Raw genomic sequence first — 22,305 nt, forward strand, 5'->3', positions numbered from 1 at the left:
CGAAAGCAGGTCTAGCCGTTCCGAAGATACGGGGCAAAAAGTGCCAAAAACGGTAACTCAATTTTTAAGAGAACGAAGCGTTCGATTTTAATAATTCAAAAAACATTTTACTTGTATTGACGAAATGAATAACTGGTAAAATTTTTGGGACGGTAGGTCCAGCGCTTATGGACTCTCAATAAAAATAATTTAAAAAAATGTCATTTGGAGGTCAAAAATGTTATTGGACATATATACATCAAATTATCAGATAATTTATAGAGATTTTAATATTGTGCACATATTTTGTGTAAACTTTTCTGGGTTCCGTACCAAGATTTTTAATTTTGAAGTTTTTTTATATGGTTCAAACAAATGTTCTCGACATTTTCGACAGTATAAAATAACCGATTTGTATGATTACAAAATCATTCGGTTCGTAACGATTGCAAGGCGTTTTTGCAAAAGGCAATTTTGCCGTTTCGGAGGTATGAAGCGTAAAGGGTGTAAAAACGTTTATGCAGTTTTTGAGAGAACGGATTATGCTATTAGATTAATTGAAACAACATTCTGCTTGAGTAGATGGTGTGCAAAAAATGCATTTATAAAAAATTTAGTGATCTTGAAAATTTAAAAAAAATCAAAATTTTCAAAAAAAATTCAAAGTTTCAAAAAATTCAAATATTCGAAATTTTTCATGTTTTTCAAAAAAAAAACTAAATTTCGAAAAATTAAAAAAAAAGAATTCTTACAAAAATTTGAGAGTTTTTCGAAAATTAAAAAAAAAATCGAATATTTTCAAAAATTTCCAAATTCTCAAAATATTTAAAAAGCGTTTTTTTAGATGCCAATAAAATTTAAACTTCGGAAAATATTTCAAAATTAAGTAAAAATTTCAAAATTTTGAAAAAAAATCTAAATTATCAAAAAAATCTAATTTAAAAAAAAAAAGGACTCTTGTAAACGTACACATAAGTTGTTCATAAAATACGCTCATCAGCCAATTTAAAAAGCACGTATTAATTTACAGTATGTATTTATAATAAATAATCTATTTGAAGATCTTCAAATTAATTATTATTTTTTCATTCCTCGAACGATTAATTACGGTACGGGAAGTTCGAGCAATTTGCCTTAAGGCACGATGCCATGCGCCCCACTAGTTCAACTTTACAATCAACCACAACAGCTACGTTTGCTGACGACATAGCAGTTCTTTCGACACACATGCTAATGCATCTAACGATACGCTAATTTTAAAGGCATCTGAATGTTATAGAGGATTGGACAAAAAATGGAGAATAAAGATAAATGGGAGCAAGTCTAATCATATAACATTTACAGTGATCAAGACAACATGCCCAGGACTACATTTTTATGCCCAAACAATTCCAAGCACTGAATGTGTCAAATACCTAGATCGCAAGCTGACGTGGAAGGACCATATTCGAGCAAAATTAAATACTACAAAAATTCGAACCGCTGAACTATACTGGCTACTGGGGCGCAAGTCAATTCTATCTATTGACAATAAACTTCTGATTTACAAGGTAGTAATAAAAACAATATGGACTTATGGCATAGAATTGTGGAGCTGTGCGAGCAAATCTAACATAGTGCTAATGCAACGTGCCCAATAGAAACTATTAAGACAGATTACAGATGCTCCGTGGTTTGTTAGCAATAAAACCTTACACGACGGTCTTCATATTTAATTTATAAACAGTATTATACAAATCAACAGTGTCGAACATTTTCATAAACAGGAACATCATACAAACTCCATAGTCACTCAGCTTCTTGAGACACCAACTTCAAGAATACTGAAGAAGAAGCTGCCCAAAGATAATATGGTATGGAGGATCCTTTGATCTATTATATTTTGATATGAACAGAATAGTAGAATCACTTATTGAAGTGATTCTCTAAATATCAATGTAATATTAATCAGATAAATTTATATGTGTGTTTGAAAGTGTATTTGTATGAGTAAATGACATAATCCAAATGGCTCATAGAATTGTCATGTATTATGATTGCTATTAAAAATAAAATTTAAAAAAAAAAGTTCATTTTTGACTGAGATAATTGGCAAAGAATGTGAGAAAGCCGAATAAAGTATATTATTTACGCCTATGGCATTCTGTATAAATATTTGATTCTATTTGTTTTTTTCTTACAATTTTTCTTTCAGAAATTATATAAAACTAAATGTAGATGAAAGTTTAGGAAAATTTCTTTGTTATAAACACTAAATCAATTATTATTAGAATTAAATAAGACTATAGATGACTATTTAATAGCAGCTCATTTTGACCGCGCGGTTGGTATAGGTATACACGAATTGCCGGTAGGTTTAGTGTTAAATGTTAATTTGAACATTGGTCTACGTGGAAACACTGTAATATTGTCCTTAAAAACGATGTATTAGTCATATATAATCATCATATAATTTATAGTCATATATAATCCGTATTAGTACAATTACGATTGTACTTTATATGGAAATTTAAAAACATATTAATTGTCCATGTAAAGTAAATTGACTTATTTGTTATTTTAATAAATTATTAGCATTATTTTATTATGATAATTAATAAACATTCATTACAATAATATATTCAATAATACGTTAAATTGCTCGTTGAAAACAATAATTTCTATAACATCAAAAGTAAAACGAGATGGTATAATCAATAATTTGCTTTCCTGTAATATTAATTAATTCAAATTTATCTCGAAGTAGTCAAATAAATCATTTGTGTCGTACACCTTTACTTTCAAAACACCTCATCTTCTTTCACAACACTTGAACCGCAAAATTCTTCAAAGTGTATACCCCACCCTCTGCATCCTTTCTCGCGTTGACTTAAAAAGTTCGACGGTCTCACTCGTAGGAAACGTATAAAAATCTCATTGCCTAAGTGAAATACATGCGTGAAAAGGAATTCAATCATAGAGGCTCTACATAATAATCGTCATCAATTGAAAACTTCCTTCCCTTTCCTTCTCCTACCAGGAAACGATCGAATTTTTGTGCAAACGATTCCGGAAACGAATATTTTTCGCGCGTTTTCTCGATTATTACAATTTTTGGTCGAACCGTCTCCGAGCATGGTTTGCAATTTGTTTAAATAACTGAATAAGTTATGTCTAAGGTAGATTTTATCGCAACGAGAGTGATTGTTCGACATTGTCGCAAATTATTATTCTTTTCGTCTTGTACCGCAAAATTAACCACGACGAAGGTTGATTCACTTACTTGATATTACATAAAATAGAAATAGAGAACAGAATAGAGCATAAAAAATCGAAAGGAGGTAATTAGATCTAATGCAAAATGAGAGAATAATTTTGCTTTTATACATTTGTTTTTAAATTCCCGAATGAGAAGTTTGTTTTCTCGAATCGGATTGCTAATTCTAGGCGTTCTCGACGATTCAAATGATTCTGAATCGAATGAGACCAAATTTGTAAAAAGTATGTGTGTTTGTGTGTATGTGTGTGCGTGTGTGTGTGTTTGAGAGAGAGAGAGAGAGAACATAGACAAAGACAAAGATGTTGTCTCGAAAAAGGCTAGACTGATTTCAAAGGTTTAGAAGCCATTTGATATAACCCGATGAGGGCTATTGTTAATTTTTAGGCGATTTAAGATTTTGACACAATTCTGAATCGATTTTCAAAATTCAAAAACCGTTTAAAAAATATTGCTTGGAAATCATACTGATCAGTGTTTGGTAAAGATCAGTCGGGCCGTTTCTTTGTAATTAGCTGTTAAAAATTGTTTTTCGATTAAAATTTTTACGTTGATAGATACAATGGTCCTAAAAACATACTAGAATATTGCGGTCCTACGAAAAGTCGTTAAATTTTAAAAATTTACCAAAGTACGAAAAAATATGATAAATCAAAATTTGAATTTTATCAACATTTTTCAAAAACGGCTCAACGCATTTCGCTATTAAGTATGCAATCGGCCAAGCTATTTCATTGAAATTAGCCAAAAACTGCTTTTTTCTAACAGCTTTCACATAATATTTTTTATCGCAAGTGTTTGGGTTTATGCATAATTCACAGAAATTAATTAATACTAACTATCTTAATAGATATCTTTATATCTGTGTCACCTAAAACGTCTCCAGTTGTGCAAAAACATATTACCAGAAATGTATAAATAATATCAAGGACTACGTACATGATACACGTAATCGTGCCAGTATTTTCTTACAGCAGATGTTGAAGCATCTGCATCATTTCTTTAATAAACTTAATATTATTTTGTGAAATATTAATATTTCACAAAATAATATTAAGTTTATTAGAAAAATGATTGGACGTTTTTAATGAAATTTAACGTGGCGATAAAGTTGACGAATTTTTAATGCCACACAGATCAATTCGATCAATTAACCTTGTTGGTCAAAATAATATAGGGCGAACGGTATTATAAATGATTGGTAAAAATATGAGGTTTAAAATGCAGATTTTAAAGCTTATAACGGGTAAAACAATATATATGGTGCACGCTACATGCAATAAGATAATATATGAATAAAAATGTATAGGAAACATGAATAATAATGTGAATATATATGTCAGAACAGATGGTATGTGTGGAAATAACGTATAATAGATAATATGTGTATTAGATATGTCATACAATAGAAAAAATATATAATAGAGCATATAGAAAGCATAAGTCAGATATCTGCAAAATTGACTCCAGATATTTTGATGAAGTATCGCAATAACTTCCAAATACAACATATTTTGTCTGTATATTTAGTTGTTTGGAACTGTTGCAGACTTCATTGAAAAATGACTTCATATTGAGAATTATCAGTTGAGAATTTTCTCGCCACAAATTTAATTGTAGCTAGATATCAATTCTTGTTGGTAATGTCGATCATTTATAGAGGAAGTACGACAATGGTATTTGTTTTTTTAAAGGTATTCATTCATTTAATGACTAGTATAATCAGTCTCAATCTTTTTATCTCATCTAAGATTCGTTGAACACCAGTAACATAGTCCTTCAATCAAAAAGAACTATAATTACATACTTATTAAGAAAAATTGCAACTAACTACACAAACTGTTACGGACAATATTGCATATAAGGTAAGGATATACTGAAATACCAATTTTTAAGCAGACTGTTCATAAATAAATTATTTGGTCTTTTTTGGGACATCGGCACATGATGCATGAGCCCGAAGGGGACCAATCGTACATCGTAACCAACATCCGTACCTTCTACACAATGTGTAGTACGTATGTACGTGCGAATACAATTTTCGACAACGTTTTCGAGAGCACGGATCAACCGATTTGAATGATTCAAAAACCATTCGATTCGTATTGACATAGAGATGTGCGGATTAGATTCTGACAAAGACGGGTTTCACGTATACATACAAACACACTTATATATTCGTTTTTTACTAAAATATTCCAAAATATTCCGGAATCTTTGAAACATAAATATATGATTTTTTTTTGAAAATCCCAAAAATGTATACTGCGACAAGATAGAGAAAATGACTATTGAATGAAAATTGTGATTATGGCTCTCGTCACGTTATACAGGCGCGAAAACGTTACTAAAACTATCCAATTCCTAAATAATACTGCGTTATTTTGTCCATATATGCCATTTTTCCCGTATTTCCCTTCGTATGGTAAAGATCGTGCAAACAGTTTATTTTCTTAACATTCTAATCGTTCATATTACTAAGGTGACCATAAGTTTTGGTTTGGCCGGGACAGTCCCGGATTTTCACCTAGTGTCCCGGGTTTTTCTAATACCAATATTTGTCCCAAATTTAAATCTTTTGTCTCGGGTTTTCGAGAAGTATAGGTTTAAATTGAATCTTCCCTCTTACTTGATAATAAAATTACAACTTTTCATCAAATATCTGAAAATGTTATGTACAACTAGTATGCTTATATGAAAAAGACGGGTTAAAATATCTACTCATTTATAATTTGGAACTTTTATTTTTAATTTTACGAAATTAATCAAAAGTTATGAAAATAAACTATTAGACTGCCTAGAATAAAAACTAATTATTCTAAATTATTATGACGCAAATTGAACATACAGATATTTTTACAGATAAAATACAACATATAATAGAATAATAAAGTTTTTAGTCAGTAATTCTGATTAAAAAAACACATTTAAAAAAGATGGATTTTTATTGTATCCTTAAATAGTATTTGTCATTTTAAAATTAAATTTAATTTGTTCCATACAACATTCCTCTCCGTCCCGGATTAGCATAACTAAAAATTACTACTTCCGGTTTTGACTTAATAATACTAGAATTTCAAATATCGTAATAGTTTTAAAAACCTACAAAAATCTAAATTTTATAATAAAATTGTTTTAATATTTATTTTTAATTACAATATTTATTACAACTGTTAAATAATTTAACATCTAGTAATATTAATAACAATAACAAAAATTAAAATAAAAAAGAGTACAAAGGATAATATTTATATTGAAATGATATCCGTAGTATGATGGTTTAATATAAAATAAAAACAAATAATAATAATAAAATTAATAAAAAAGAGTGCGCGTAAGGTTCACACGCGATTGAAGTAAAACTTATTTGCTACTGTACAAGATGACATTTAAGTAAAAATAAATACATCAAATAACAATTTTGAATAATGCTTATTAGTAATATGGTAAAACTCGTGATGCACACATTTATTAGTGTCAAGCATTATGCAATTTGTATAATGATAAATATATACTATATATATTTATATATATATATATATATATATATATATATACACACATATATATATATATATATATATATATATATATATGTATAATATTTAAAAACAATAATATAAATAAAGTCATACTTCAAATATGACATGATCGGTTTATCATTGTAATTAGTATTTAGAAATGAACAACGTTGATGCCGGTGCGCATACAACGACAGAACTCTATTCACATACGCGACGACTAATTACAAACGACCCGTAAAGAAATGATATCGAGAGCGAATTACGAATCATTGGCACTCGACTCTTGTCTTATATGCCGTAACGCACTTCCGTTGCATTTGTACGGATTTACACTTTAGTCGCGCCTAAAGAAGTTTTACTTCAATAAAATAAATAATTATATTAATTATAAAATTATAAAATAATACTAGAAATACAATAAAGTGGAATAAAAACAATAAGTGACAGATAATAATAAATTATAACACAATAATATTAGAAATAACACAATAATATTAGAAATATTATTAACTTCCCGTAAGGCAAGTTATAGTATTCGCAAAAAATCGAAAATGAAAATTTTTATATATCTTTATATTTCAAAGGTTTCTGAACATTTTGGCATACCTTAGAAAAAATGGATGTGTGTGTGTTTGTGTGTGTGTATGTATGTGCGTGTGTGTATGTATGTGCGGATACAAATGTTCGTCGACGATTTCGGGAACACCGATCAACCGATTTGAATAATTCAAAAAACATTCGATTTGTATTGATAAGGAGACGTGCTGATTAGTTTTTGGCAAAGGCAGGTGTAGCCGTTCCGAAGATACGGGGCAAAAAGTGCCGAAAACGGTAACTCAGTTTTTAAGAGAACGGAGCGTCCGATTTGAATAATTCAAAAAACATTTTGCTTGTATTGACAAGATGAAGAATTGATCAAATTTTCATGAAGGCAGGTCTAGCGGTTTCGAAGATCTAATGAAAAAGGTAAAAAAAATGCCACCTGGCAATTAAAAATGATCATTAGACATATGCACATCAAATTATCAGATATTTTATAGAGATTTTAACAATAAGTAAAAATTTTGTTTACATTCCTATGGGTTCCGTACCAATGTTTACCCGTTAGACAGCGACGCGGCGCTTACGCGCTTTATATTTTGTCTCTATGCATTTGAAACAGTACGATTGCTTTGAAAAAAAGTTCAGATCTTCCAAAATATGTCAAAATATAGAAAACATTTTTTTTTAAAAAAAAAGTTAAAAAAAATAATTTTTTTTAATTTTCTTTTTTTTAATTTTTTTTTCAAAAAAAGTAATTTTTTGTCCAATTTATAGTTTCTCAAAAATCTAATTTTTTTGAAGTAAAATTTTTTCAAAAATGTTAATCGTTTTTAAAAAAATAATAATTTTTGGTACGGGAAGTTCCAGCAATTTGCCTTAAGGCACGATGCCTTAATTGCCTTAAGACAGAATTCCACTTACAGCTAGTTAAAACTGTTTTAATAAAAATGCAGAAATTAACCCTAATGCTCGACGCTACCCACCACTACTTAATCTAATCCTTAAATACAATCTATACGACGCCGCTTCTATTATGACTCCTTGAACCATTATAAATTCATCACTAATATTGTATGAAAAACGATGTCAAAACCCTACGCCTCCATCCCTCATCGTTCCCCCAAAACTCGGGCGGCTAACATCGCGCATCCCCGACCCGAGGCGTCCGCCTCGCAGCATCCGCGCCACCGAGCGATGTTATTGTACTTCAGTGTACACGCTGCGTCGCGTTAAAACGGTCGTGCGGAAGCATCCCGCTCCCATAGTAAACGATTGTCCTTATCGCGTGGAAGAAGGATCATTTGCGGATTGATGTAAAATTTAAAAGTGAAGTGATTTAATGGATTTTATACTTCTATACACTGGATATTAAACACTTGACAGTCGGATGAATTTTTCAAAATTTTTCAAAATTTTAGCCCCAATTTTTGTTGGCAGTTTTTGAGTGATTCATCGTTATCTATAAATCATCAGTGAAACATAAATATATTACATATAATATTTTTATAATTAATGTTATAAACTATTTATTTTATTAAAATTTTGTAAATTATATTGAAATCAATTTTATAAATTATTTACAGTTTTTTTGTTTTTCTTATGATTTATTTCTCTTAAAGAAATACCATTTATGAATTTGATGCATAAATGATTTTTTACAGTCGAATGATGTTTTTAAAAATTATGACTAAAGGATTGACAATTTTTTAATAATACATTATTATCTATATATCATCTGTAATACATCAATATACTAAATATATTAAATACTATATTTTTATAATAATTAATTTTATAAACTAATTATCATATTTAAATTTTATAAATTGAATTTAAGTTATTTTTATGATTTACAGTTTTTTGTTTTGGTTTGAGATTTTTTCCCTTAAAAAACTACATCGTATGAATTTATAACATAAATGTAATTTTTACAGTCGAATAATTTTAAAAAATATGACTAAAGGGTTGACAATTTTAAATCTACATAAATATTAATTATGTGGCAAAAATATCACAAAAACCACCAATACCACATTAAAAAATATAAGTGCGATGGGGAATATCAGATAAATTAATATTAAAATATTTTGTGTAATTATGTATATTTTGCAAAATTGAAGACTGAAGTACTGATGCTTTGCAGTAATTTTTTCAAAGCATTGTTCATGTATTTACACAATATTTCCCAATAAACATAATATCTTCAACAAAGTGAAGTGATTTAAAATGTGTTAACATAACCATGAAGAAATATTATCGGCTATGTTTTTCGTTTTTTTTTAGAAAAATCACTGTCTAATAAATAAATTTTTAGTGGTATTTAATACCCCAAAATCAAACGTTCGTTTAAGATGAGATAATTTTCTCAATAAATTCAAACTTTTTTGGTTGATTACAATTATATTAAATATAATGAAAACGGTGATATGTTTTGAAACATTTTATAATAATTTGAAAAAATCAATCTTGTTTCCAACAGCTTAGTTTGCTTTTTTAACGTGACAAAAAAAATACATTTTTTAAGTATTGATAAATATAAATATTAGAACATAAAAATTCCATAAATATTGAAACATAAAAATAATATTAAATTTAGAATTGGGTTAGATAGTGACTTTTAATTTGAAAACATTTTTGCATAATTACTGTCGTACGATATTATATCCCATAATACATAATACATAAAGCACAAATTTAGAATTATAATAGCGATTTTTTTATTAATTTATTGTGATAACATCTGGATAAATCCTTATTGTCATTTCATAGTGAATAATTAGTTAATTTATTTAATTTTAATTGAAAATAGTTTATTTAATTTATAGTGAAGAAATTTGCACACATATTTATGCATCACTTTCGAATGATTTTTCATTGAATTTTTGAAAAACCTTGTATTAAACCTTAATATCTATGTAAAAATCTAAATCAAATGTAATGGGTTTGATGATTCTGATGCACGTACAGAATCATGTTCAATTATACTATAATTTTCTATAATTGTTCGACATTATTCAATCTAAAATTGAAAAATATTTATGATTTTTTCTTTTCCGCTTAAAACATTATTATAAATTCCACGTGTTATAATTTTTCTTCTCGCGTTTTTGGTGACATGTGTTAGGTTGTTCAATTATTGTATCAATACTATCCATAGAATTTTTGTAATAATTCATGGGTGCTTTTATTAAACAAAATCACTATCTGCAAGTGACAACAAAACTTTTTTAGAAAGAAACGATTCTGGATGAGATTCGGCATTGTCAATGTACGAGAAAATGTCACGAACAAATGCAATTCGGCAAGACTGTCAAGTGGTTAATACGAAACATGTTTAGTTTAAATTTTTTTTTGAAATATTGAAATATTACAATATGTTTTTGTGATACTAAAATACTTTATTGATGTATTTAAAATAATTATTAAAATAATTAAATATGTAATGTAGAAGTATTTTACCCAAGGGTAGACAACTTATGTACCACCTTTATTTAACATTTATTTTTTATAACAAAATGTTTCTTAAAGTATTTATAAATAAAATAGTTTCATTTTAATACTTCATAATAATTTCAATATTTCAATATTTTAATTAATGTTATTAATATATAAAATATTTTTAAAACGTGTTTCCAGATTTTTTCCCACGTGTACTTTTACATCTGGTACCTTGTTTTATCATAATGCATTTTATTTAAAACTTTGTTTTTGTGACTGAAGTTTATTTTGGAACTGTGTGTGGAGTTTGAGGAGTGTTTTGAAATTCAGTGAATTTTTCTTCATAGTGATATAAGAGCACTCGTGTGAGTTTAAAGACTTTCAGCCAAGGATCACCTGGTGTAATTATAAAGGTAGTTTTTATCAGATGTTGTTTAGTTAAGAAAGAAATTAAAACCTAAATGTTATCATATTTAATATGTATCACTATTTTAAATTAGGAGCAAAAATTAATTATGGGTGCTCTTCCTAATTAAAAAAAACAGACAAATATATTCTTGAATAAAATTGTTCATAGTTTTCTAACTTCTAATTTTTCATTTGCATAACTCTTCAGTTATCTGTATTATTTTTCTTGTTACATTAGAATTTTTGTCAATCAATCATTAATTGACATTTCCTCATTTTTACTTCGGTGATCCATTTTATCATTTTATTGTGATACTCTCATATCAGTTTTTGTCCACCTTCTTATAAATAAAAATTATATTACAAGAACAATTATTATATATTTTACTGAATTGAAAAAAATCTATTCAAAGTAAAAAGAATGATTCTTTTTACTTCCAAAAACATTTTAATTATCCAAAATAATTCGGATTTTAATTTTTAACGCAAAAATTCTAATGCTCACTTGAAATAAATAATTTTAATTTTCAATTTAGTTTATATAATTCTTAGAAATAAAAGATGCGGTCCTTCATTCTAACTCTGCTTGATTAAATTTTGTTTATTTACTTTTCATATAAACATATATCAACGCTGTCGTCCAATTTTTAAGCTCTTATGTTTTGTCTACAAAATACGAATAATGAAAGTTACAGTGCTTATAGTAATCTATTTGAAAACATTTAAAATTTCTTGAATATTTATTTTATTACGGTAAAGGAACTTTCAGCAATTTGCCATGAAGCACTAGTTTTATCTTAATTTGCCATAAGTTATATGCAACTAGAAGCTTGGATTTGTTTTTTTTAATTGATTGCAATTGTATATTATTTCTAGTCAAGATTTAAATTGAACTAAAATATGTAAATATTCAACAAAATATATTTATTTTTTGCATATAATTAAAATAAAGTAAATTTTAAATAGATTTCAAATGAATAACAAAATAAAATTCCGAACACAACATCATTATTCATTAAAATATAATATTCTGGATTTGAATTATAGCAATGAATGGAATTCTGTGATTGAACATTTCATCATAATCATAACAAACAACACTATTAATCTATTTATAATTACATTTATGTATAAACTTCGAACTGAATAAATATTTACGTTTCTTTTTATTTTACTCTGATGAAGAAAAATATATTGCAACTTAAAATACTTATAATGCAGATTATAAACTATTGGTGCATGCCATCGTGCTTTGAGGCAAATTACTGGAACTTTCCAATCCACTAATAAAATATTCACAAAAATTTAAATGTATTTAAATATTTTAGATTATCATGAATACTGTAACTTTTATTATTCGTACTTTGTATACAAAATGAAAAAGGTGATGAATTGGACAAGAACTTTTATATATGCTTACACAAAAAGTAAAAAACCAAGCGGGATTAGATTGAGAAATCTGTATAATTTTGATAAAAACTAATACTTTCTTCTCACTCACAACATAACAAAAATGTCTTTCGAATTATTCGAATCGGATAATCCGCTTTCTCAAAAACTGTAATTTTTAGCACTTTTTGCATTGTACTTCCCAAACGAGTACATCTGTCTTTGCCAAAAACTAACCAGCTCGTCTTAAAATAAATTATTCAAATCGGTTGATCCGTGCATTTAAAATCGTGCACGATAGCTTGTATTCATATATACGCACACACACACTTACATGTATCCATTTTTCAATGTATACAAAAATGCTCAGAAACCCTTGAAACATATAGATATGCAAAAAAATCTATTTCGATTTTTGGACGATTACTATTACTTACTCTACAGGAAGTTAATTATGTATAATATAAAGTTCTAACTTGTATAAATAAAAATGCGATTGCGAAAGAATGTGAATATATTTGAGGTAGGACAAGCGTATACTTCAAATATTGAATTAAAACAACATTATATTTTCTGTAACAAATTTCTGTAATAAATTATTAAAATTTTTGGAAAAAAAATTTAAAGCATTTTTTTACCAATGTAATTCATCTAATTATTTTATAAATCGTTCTAAATATTACCCTTAAGTGCATACCAGTGCAAATATTCCAATAAAAAATAATTCGGATTTTAATTTCTAATAAATAAAAATTTTAACTTTGCAATTTAGTTTATATAATTCTTAGAAATATAATATGCGGTCCTTCATTCTAACTTCGCTTGATTAAGTTTTGTTTATTTACTTATCATATAAACATATATAAACGCTGTCGTCCAAGTTTGAAGTTCTTATATTTTGTCTATAAAATACAAATAATAAAAGTTACAGAGCTTATAGTAATCTATTTGAAAACATTTAAAATTTCTTTATTACGGAATATTTATTTTATTACGGTAAGGGAAGTTTTAGCAATTTGCCTTAAGGCACTAGATTTATGTTAATTTGCCACATGTGAATTGTAATTCATTTATTTTTTTTCTAAATCGTTCTAAATATTACCCTTAAGTACATACCACTGGTTTCGATTTCTCTTATAAATCGATATATGTGCAAGTGTTTCGTAAAATTGTTCTCTTTCTTCCGTAAATTGCATCTGCGCCGCACTCCGTCGTTATGAAATATACGGCTGTATCCAGTAGGACGACAGTTTAAAGACCATAAAACGGAAGACATAAACTACGATATTAAATTCGAATTTTAAATTGATCACAAAGCTTTCCACGAATCATCTTTTCTAATGCCTCTAATTGAATCTCGACAGATAATTGAGCTGCAATAATAATAAGTCTGAAAGAAATTCTTTATGCCATTAAGCTTTACCCTCTTTATCACTTGGAGAAAGTCAGTTTTGATTTAAATGTACAATGCATTATCGGTTTATACTTTTTAGGGCAGACGCCATTTTTTCTGATCGGCAATAATTTTGTTAATTTTCCAGTTAGCTAGAAGAAAAATAAATTAAATGGTAATTTGAACATTTGTCTACGTGAAAATACTAAAATACTGTCCCTAAATACAATGTATTAGTCATAAAATCAGATCAACCGATTTGAATGGTTAACTAGTGGGGCGCATGGCATCGTGCCTTAAGGCAAATTTCTGGAACTTCCCGTACCGTAATTAAACATTCGAAGAATGAAAAAATAATCAATAATTGTTTTGAATATTTTCAAATAGATTATTTATTATAAATACATATTGTAAATTAATAAGTGCTTTTAAAATTGGGTGATGAGCGTATTTTATAAACAACTTATGTGTACGTTTACAAGTGTCCATTTAGATTTTTTTTCAAAATTTTGAATTTTTTTCCTAATTTTGAAATATTTTCCAAAGTTTAATTTTTTTGGAATCTAAAAAAACGTTTTTTTTAATATTTTGAGAATTTGGAAATATTCGATTTTTTTTCAATTTTCGAAAAATTCTCAAATTTTTGTAAGAAATCATTTTTTTTTAATTTTTCGAAATTTAGTTTTTTTTTTGAAAAGCATGAAAAATTTCAAATATTTGAATTTCTTGAATTTTTGAATTTTTTTTGTTTAAAATTTTGTTATTTTTTAATTTTCAAAATCGCTAAATTTTCATAAATCACTAAATGCATTTTTTGCACACCATCTACTCAAGCAAAATGTTTTTTCAATTAATCTAATAGCATAATCCGTTCTCTTAAAAATTGCATAAACGTTTTTACACCCTTTACACTTCATACCTCCGAAACGGCAAAATTGCCTTTTGCAAAAACTTTTCGCAATCCTTACGAACCGAATGATTTTTTAACATACAAATCGTTTATTCTATACTGTCAAAAATTTCGAGGACCTTTGTTTGAACCATATAAAAAAAATTTAAAATTAAAAATTTTGGTACGGAACCCAAAAAAATTTACACAAAATGTGTACAGAATATTGAAATATCTATAAAATATCTGATAATTTGATGTACATATGTCAAATAACATTTTTGACCGCCAAATGACATTTTTTTAATTATTTTTATTGAGAGTCCATAACCGCTAGACTTGCCTTCCCAAAAATTTTACCAGTTGTTCGTCAATACAAGTAAAATGTTTTTTAAATTATTAAAATCGGACGCTTCGTTCTCTTAACAGAGTTACCGTTTTTAGCACTTTTTGTCCCGTATCTTTGGAACGACAGACCTGCCTTCGCCTAAAACTAATCAGCACGTCTCCTTATCAATACGAATTGAATGTTTTTTTTAATTGTTCAAATCGGTTGATCGGTGTTCCCAAAATCGTCGACAAAAATTTGTACCCGCACACACACACACGCAGACACACATACACACTCACACATACATCCCTTTTTTCTAAGGTATGCCAAAATATTCAGAAACCTTTGAAACGTAAAGATATATAAAAATTTTCATTTTCGATTTTTTTGCCATTACTATAACTTGCCCTACGGGAAGTTAAAAAAAATTGATCTAGAAGTTAAAAAAAATGATCTAGAAAAAACTGCATATAACAGTATGTCATGACACTCTTGATTATGTTAATAATAATGCAGATATGACTTTGGTCATTATTTTTCCATAATTTATTCATATGATCACATTTTACTTGTTATAATTTCAATACAGTTATATGTATTTAAAACATCAAGATCATGTTTATTCTGATAATTGAAATTTTATTGTATTTTAATTAATTATAGAATTTGTTTAAAGTGACTAGTTATTGCAGTTAATCATTTATGGAACGTAGATTTTTGTCTCGTCAAATTTTTATTAAAATGAAAAACTTATTTTCCAGCGCCGACGACGACACATATTTCCGGGAGATAAAATAAGATAAACAATTAATTCTTCGGTAATCCATTGCAAAGTGAAGGCCTGAATTCTGAAGGTTTTCCGTTCGGGTTTAGATTCAATTATTTTTAGCCTATTATCTTGATTTATCTAAAAATTTAATAGTATTATTACATATTAAAATAGTGCTACTTGTTAATTAATGTTCATTCAGTTTGAAAATCCGAACTGTGTATAAGGCACAATGCAGCGCACTTCTACGCACTTCGAGTTCATTTTTCTCTAACTGATTATATCTCAGGAATGATTAATAATTGTTTTCTTTATCATCAGTAACTACTAAGTACAGATAATTTTCAAGCAATATAAATCATTTAAAAATAGTGAAGTATGTTGATGATACAAATATCTATTATAAAAAAATATTAAACAGAGAATCAGAAACAGACGGAATGCATTGAAATATATATATATATATATATATATATATATATATATAATTTTTTACAATTTTCTGAAAAAAATTCTTAAAAAGGTCTTGTAGATTCGGAACAAAATCTAAATTGTAATACAAATATTGCATTTATGTTTTGTTACTGCACTAGGTTGCGACGAGCAATTCTGCTGACCGCACATGATATCCGTATTTTTATTTATTTATAAGAAAGCAGCGGCTCATTATCTTAATTTAATCGATGCTTTACCTTATTTTTATTCATTTTAGTGATGTTAAAGGGTTTTAAAAAGAGTTCCTTGGCCTCCATTAGCTGATCCAGCTTGAGCGTAAGTTCTTCTTTCAGCAGTCTCATCCGCTCTAACTGGTTCGTAATTTCAGATTCTAATTTTGGTTGATTTTTGCGGATTGACCCTACTAGTTTATTGCACTCTTCAAATACTGTATCGCATTTATCCATACTGTTTTGGCATTCCGCTGCACACTTTTCAAAATTCGCCTCATTCTTGTCGTGTTCCGCGGCGCGATCTGCCAAGAGATGAAGTATTGTTTCTTCAACCTCTTTCTGAAGTAACCTTAATTCTTGCATATTAAAATATTTAACTTATTTTTTTATTTTCGATTCAAATTTTGAGAATTGTTTATATCATAAACGTGTTTTGTTCTAGCAGAAAAAAAACCGATTGCTCAGATATACTCGTACATACAAGCTGTCAACGATGTATCGTAAATTGTTTTATTAAAAGCCAAATAATTGCTCAATCATTAAAATTTATTATTTGCCTTTAAAATTGGCCTTAATAGTCGAAGTAATGAAGATACACCATCAATTATAACAAATATTCCAATTGTCAACAAACATTTTCAAAAGCCTTTATAGGAATCGTCTTCAGCTCTTTTGGTGATTTTTTTCTAGTGACATGCATTGACCTAAAGCGGTTTTTGATGTGTAGAAATTCAAGTTTTACGAAAAAAAATAATTTACAATAGGATAGATCTGGTAATTACGGTGGTTGTGCTATGATATTTCTCAGGTTTTCGGCCAAAAAAGCGGTACAATATGAGTTTTGTGCAACAGTGCTTTACCATGGTACAAGATCCATTAATTTTCTTTTTACAAACTGAGGCGTTTCCTATACACTGTCTCAATAAAATGTCGCATATTTTCCAAATAATATTGTTTATTTACTGTAGATAACTTTCGTGTTCCTAAATGGCGTTTTTCACTGCCATTTCATTGACTTTGAGATGACGTTTTCATACATAAAAGACATTGTTGGACGATGAAATCTTCCACTACTTCTAGGCCTTCTGCCATTGTCTTCCACCACTCATAAGCGAGGGTTTTTGTTAAAGCATACTCGCCACAGGCTTTATGCAAATTCCTCAAACACATCTGTAGTTAACTGATAAAAGTCAATGCAAATAACAAAATAATTTACAGACGATCAAACATTGCAGTCTCGGCCATTTGAGTTTTATTGAAAAGTTTTGAAATTATTTATATTGGTTCATCCATTTTGGAAAACAATAACCGACTCACACACACACATATGTACTTTTCCTATTTTGGTCTCAAGCGATTCAGAATAACTTGGAGCATCGAGAAAATAAAATTAGCAAGTCAGATTTTTCTAGCAAGAACAAACTTTTCCTACTAAAGCTAAATTTATAGTATCGTTCAGCCCGTAAAAATGTTTAGTTGCAGTCAATATTTAGCAAATATTAGTAATATTATTTGAACACACTTTATTTATTACAAACATCTCATTTTACTGCAAATAATTATAGTATATAGTTATAATTGTAAATATATTTTAAATATCTAGTTTATATTATTAATATGACTATAAATTAAAAGGTATTTAATCTGTTAAATTCCTTTACATAATTGACTCAGCACATCACAAATAGATACATATTAATTACCCGAATTTATAATTGATTTCTTATACTGATAATTGATTATAATTGATTGAATAATTGAATAATTGAATTCATAATTGATTATAATTGATTGATAAACATTTTGCGACATGTAGTTCAGCGCACAATTGCGAATTAACTGATTAAAATATCATATGTTCCTAAACATCAAGGTTTACAATATTTTATGACATCATTACATGCGTTATAAACAATTTATTACATGTGGTACATAACTGTATCGTCGATCACTTGCAAATGAGCATTTTCACATAATAAGCTGTCATATAATTGATGTCGATCAATTAAGATATGCAAAAAAGATTTTGATAATAGGTTCGTAGAAAATAACATTTTTTAACTTGAGGAAAGATGCGAACAAAATGACATATATGGACAGAACGACATGAAGAGCACCATAATCACAATTCTGAGTTTCAGAGTTTTCAGTAATCCCTCTCATTAAGAAATGCGATGACTTACTTTTTCATATCATTTTTGTGCCAATTTGATCCTTTTTTAATGCACTGATGAACTAATATTAAAATTTACTCACAAAGCTATAATTAAAGACAAATAATGAATATATATGTATTCAGTTACAAGGAAAATATAAATATATTGGCATGGCAAACATTATTGTTAAACTAAAGATATTAGTATTCACGATAAGAATATTTTATATATAACGATCATTTTATTTATTTAATCATCAAGACACCGATACACTCACAATCAGTGAAGAAAATAAAACGAGTGCCCTTAACTTCAAGAGTTATTAAGACGCAAGTCAAAATTATCTCTCGAAAACTAGCTATAAGTGGAATTCTGTCTTAAGGCAATTAGGGCATAGTGTCTTAAGGCAAATTGCTGGAACTTCCCGTACCAAATATTATTATTTTTTTAAAAACGATTAAGTATAAATTTGACAAAAAATTACTTTTTTTGAAAATTTTTTTTTGTGAAAACATAAATTTTTTTTGAATGTTTTCTTCATTTTGACATATTTTGGAAATTCTGAACTTTTTTTAAAAGCAATCGGACTGCTTGAACTGCATAGAGATGAAATGTCAAAACGCGTAAATGCCGCGCCGCCGTCTAATGTAAAAGAAATGTAAAAAAAAAATATACTTATTGTTAAAATATCTATAAAATATCTGATAATTTGACGTGCATATGTCTAATGATCATTTTTGAACACCAAATGGCATTTTTTTTTGCTTTTTTCATTAGATTTCCAAAACCGCTAAACCTGCCTTCATTAAAATTTGGTCAATTCTTCATCTTGTCAATACGAGCAAAATGTTTTTTGAATTATTAAATTCGGACGCTCCGTTCTCTTAAAAACCGAGTTACCATTTTTGGCACTTTTTGCCCCGTATCTTCGGAACGGCTAGACCTACCTTCGCCAAAAACTAATCAGCACGTCTCCTTATCAATACGAATCGAATGTTTTTTGAATTATTCAAATCAGTTGATTGGTGCTCCCGAAATCGTCGACGAAAATTTGTATCCGCACACACATACACGCACACACACACATGCATCCAGATCCTCCCCCCACGAAGTAATGCCTAACGGCGGTTTCCGTGGGCACCAGAGGCAAGGGCAAAGCGGAGGTTTTAGTCGGTATTATACCAGGGCGGTATCGAGTCCGACATACCCAGACAGAAGACCGGTCTGGGATGCGTAAAAGCATTTCTTTCGCTATACAAAAAAAAAATAAAACACATGCATCCATTTCTTCTAAGGTATGCCAAAATATTCAGAAACCTTTGAAACGTAAAGATATATAAAATTTTTCATTTTCGATATTTTTGCGATTACTATAACTTGCCTTACGGGAAGAAAAAAACATTCGATTCCTATTGATTGGAAGATGTGCTGATTAGTTTTTGGCAAAACAGGTCCTACCGTTTCGGAGATTCGGAGTTAAGAGTGCAGAAAATAGAAATTGAGTTTTTGAGAGAACGGAGCATCCGATTTGAATTATGTAAAAAGCGTTCAATTATTAATGATTGGGAGAAAAGGTGATTGGTTTTTGGCAAAGGCAGGTTCATCGGTTTCGGAGATACAGAGCTAAATGTGCAAAAAATGGCAGTTTTCGAGAGAAATAAACGACCGATTTGAATGATTCAAAGAATTTCCTGCTTGTTTTAAGAAAATAATTTAAGAAAAAAAAAAATTATTTCAAAATTTTTTCAATTTTTTTATTCAAAAAAAAAATTTTTTTTTGTTTATCGAAAATAATTCAGATTTTATTTTCAATTTTGACTAAAGTTCTAATATACTTTAAACAAATAATTTCACCATTGCAATTCAGTTAATATAATTCTTATAAATATTGCACAATGTTACAATATTTATAATAATCTATTTGAAAACATTTAATATTCCTCGATCATTTCGTTACGGTACGGAAAGTTCCAGCAATTTGCCTTAAGGCACGATGCCATACACCCCAATAGTTAATTTAATATTTTTGGTCTAAACAAATATAGTGACATACATGAAAGTGAAATGTCGGACTTCAAATTTCTACATGTTCGATATTAATCCTTCATAATTAACTTCCCGTAGGGTAAGTTATAGTAATCGTCCAAAAATCGAAATCAAAAATTTTTACATTTCTCGACGTTTTGAAGGTTTCTGAACATTTTGGCATACCTCAGAAAAAATGGATGTGTGTGTGTGTGTGTGTGTGTGTGTGTGTGTTTTGTATGTCCGCGTTTTTTCGTCCACGTTTTCGGGCGCACGGATCAACCGATTTGAATGGTTTAAAAAACATTCGATTCCTATTGATAGGGAGATGTGCTGATTAGTTTTGGCAAAGGCAGGTCCAGCCGTTACGGAGATATGGAGCAAAGAGTGCAAAAAATAGGAAGCGAGTTTTTGAGAGAACGGATCAACCGATTTGAATGGTTTAAAAAACATTCGATTCCTATTGATAGGAAGATGTTCTGATTAGTTTTTGGCAAAGGTAGGCCCAGAGGTTTCGGAGATACAGAGCTAAATTTAAAAAAAAATGCTGTTTTTGAGAGAACTAAGCGTCCGATTTAAATGATTCAAAGAACTTTCTGCTTTTTTCAACAAAATAATTGATTTTGGAAAAAAAAATTTTGTTTCTAATTTTTTTTTCAAAAAAATTTTTCTGTAATTTTGGATTAAAAAATCAAAAAATCACCCAATCTAAGCACAGTCTAAGCGCCACTCTGGTACAAATGTTTACCCAAGTGCGTTTAGACTGTTTGTGTACTGGAGCAATTTTCCAATTTTGTGAAAATTATTGAAAAATGTGAAAATGCCGCCAAGCTGAGCACAGTATAAGTGAAAATGTCGCACAGAATTATTTGCAAATGCGTTTAGACTGTGACTATGCGGGAGCACTTTTTCAATTTTGTGTAAATTTGGCAACTATTTTTTTTTGGAATTTGATTCGAAATGAAATGACGATTGTTAATGTTCTGGAGATGATAAATTGATTTATTTATAATTAACTTTCCATAGGGTAAGTAATCGCAAAAAAATCGAAAATGAAAATTTTTATATATCTTCACGTTTCAGAGGTTTCTGAATATGTTGGCATACCTTGGAGAAAATTGATGTATGTGTGTGTGTGTGTTCGGATACAAATTTTCGTCGACGATTTCGGGAACACGGATGAAGCAATTTGAATAATTCAAAAAACATTCTAGCCGTTCCGAAGATATGGGGCAAAAAGGGCCAAAAACGGTAACTCAGTTTTCAAGAGAACGGAGCGTCCGATTTGTATAGTTCAAAAAACATTTTACTTGTATTAACAAGATGAAGATTTGATCAAATTTTCATGAAGATAGGTCTAGCGGTTTCGGAGATCTAGTAAAAAAAAACTAAAAAAAATAACATTTGGCGGTCAACAATAATCATTAAGCATTAGACATATGCATATCAAATTATCAGATATTTTATTGAGATTTTAACAATAAGTATAAGTTTTGTTTACATTCCTATGGGTTCCGTACCAATGTTTTTCCGTTAG

Source organism: Ctenocephalides felis, unplaced genomic scaffold (assembly GCF_003426905.1).
Source record: "Ctenocephalides felis isolate EL2017-DRISC unplaced genomic scaffold, ASM342690v1 CF-g0.4_SCAFFOLD_01886, whole genome shotgun sequence".
NCBI classification, from domain to species: Eukaryota; Metazoa; Arthropoda; class Insecta; order Siphonaptera; family Pulicidae; genus Ctenocephalides; species Ctenocephalides felis.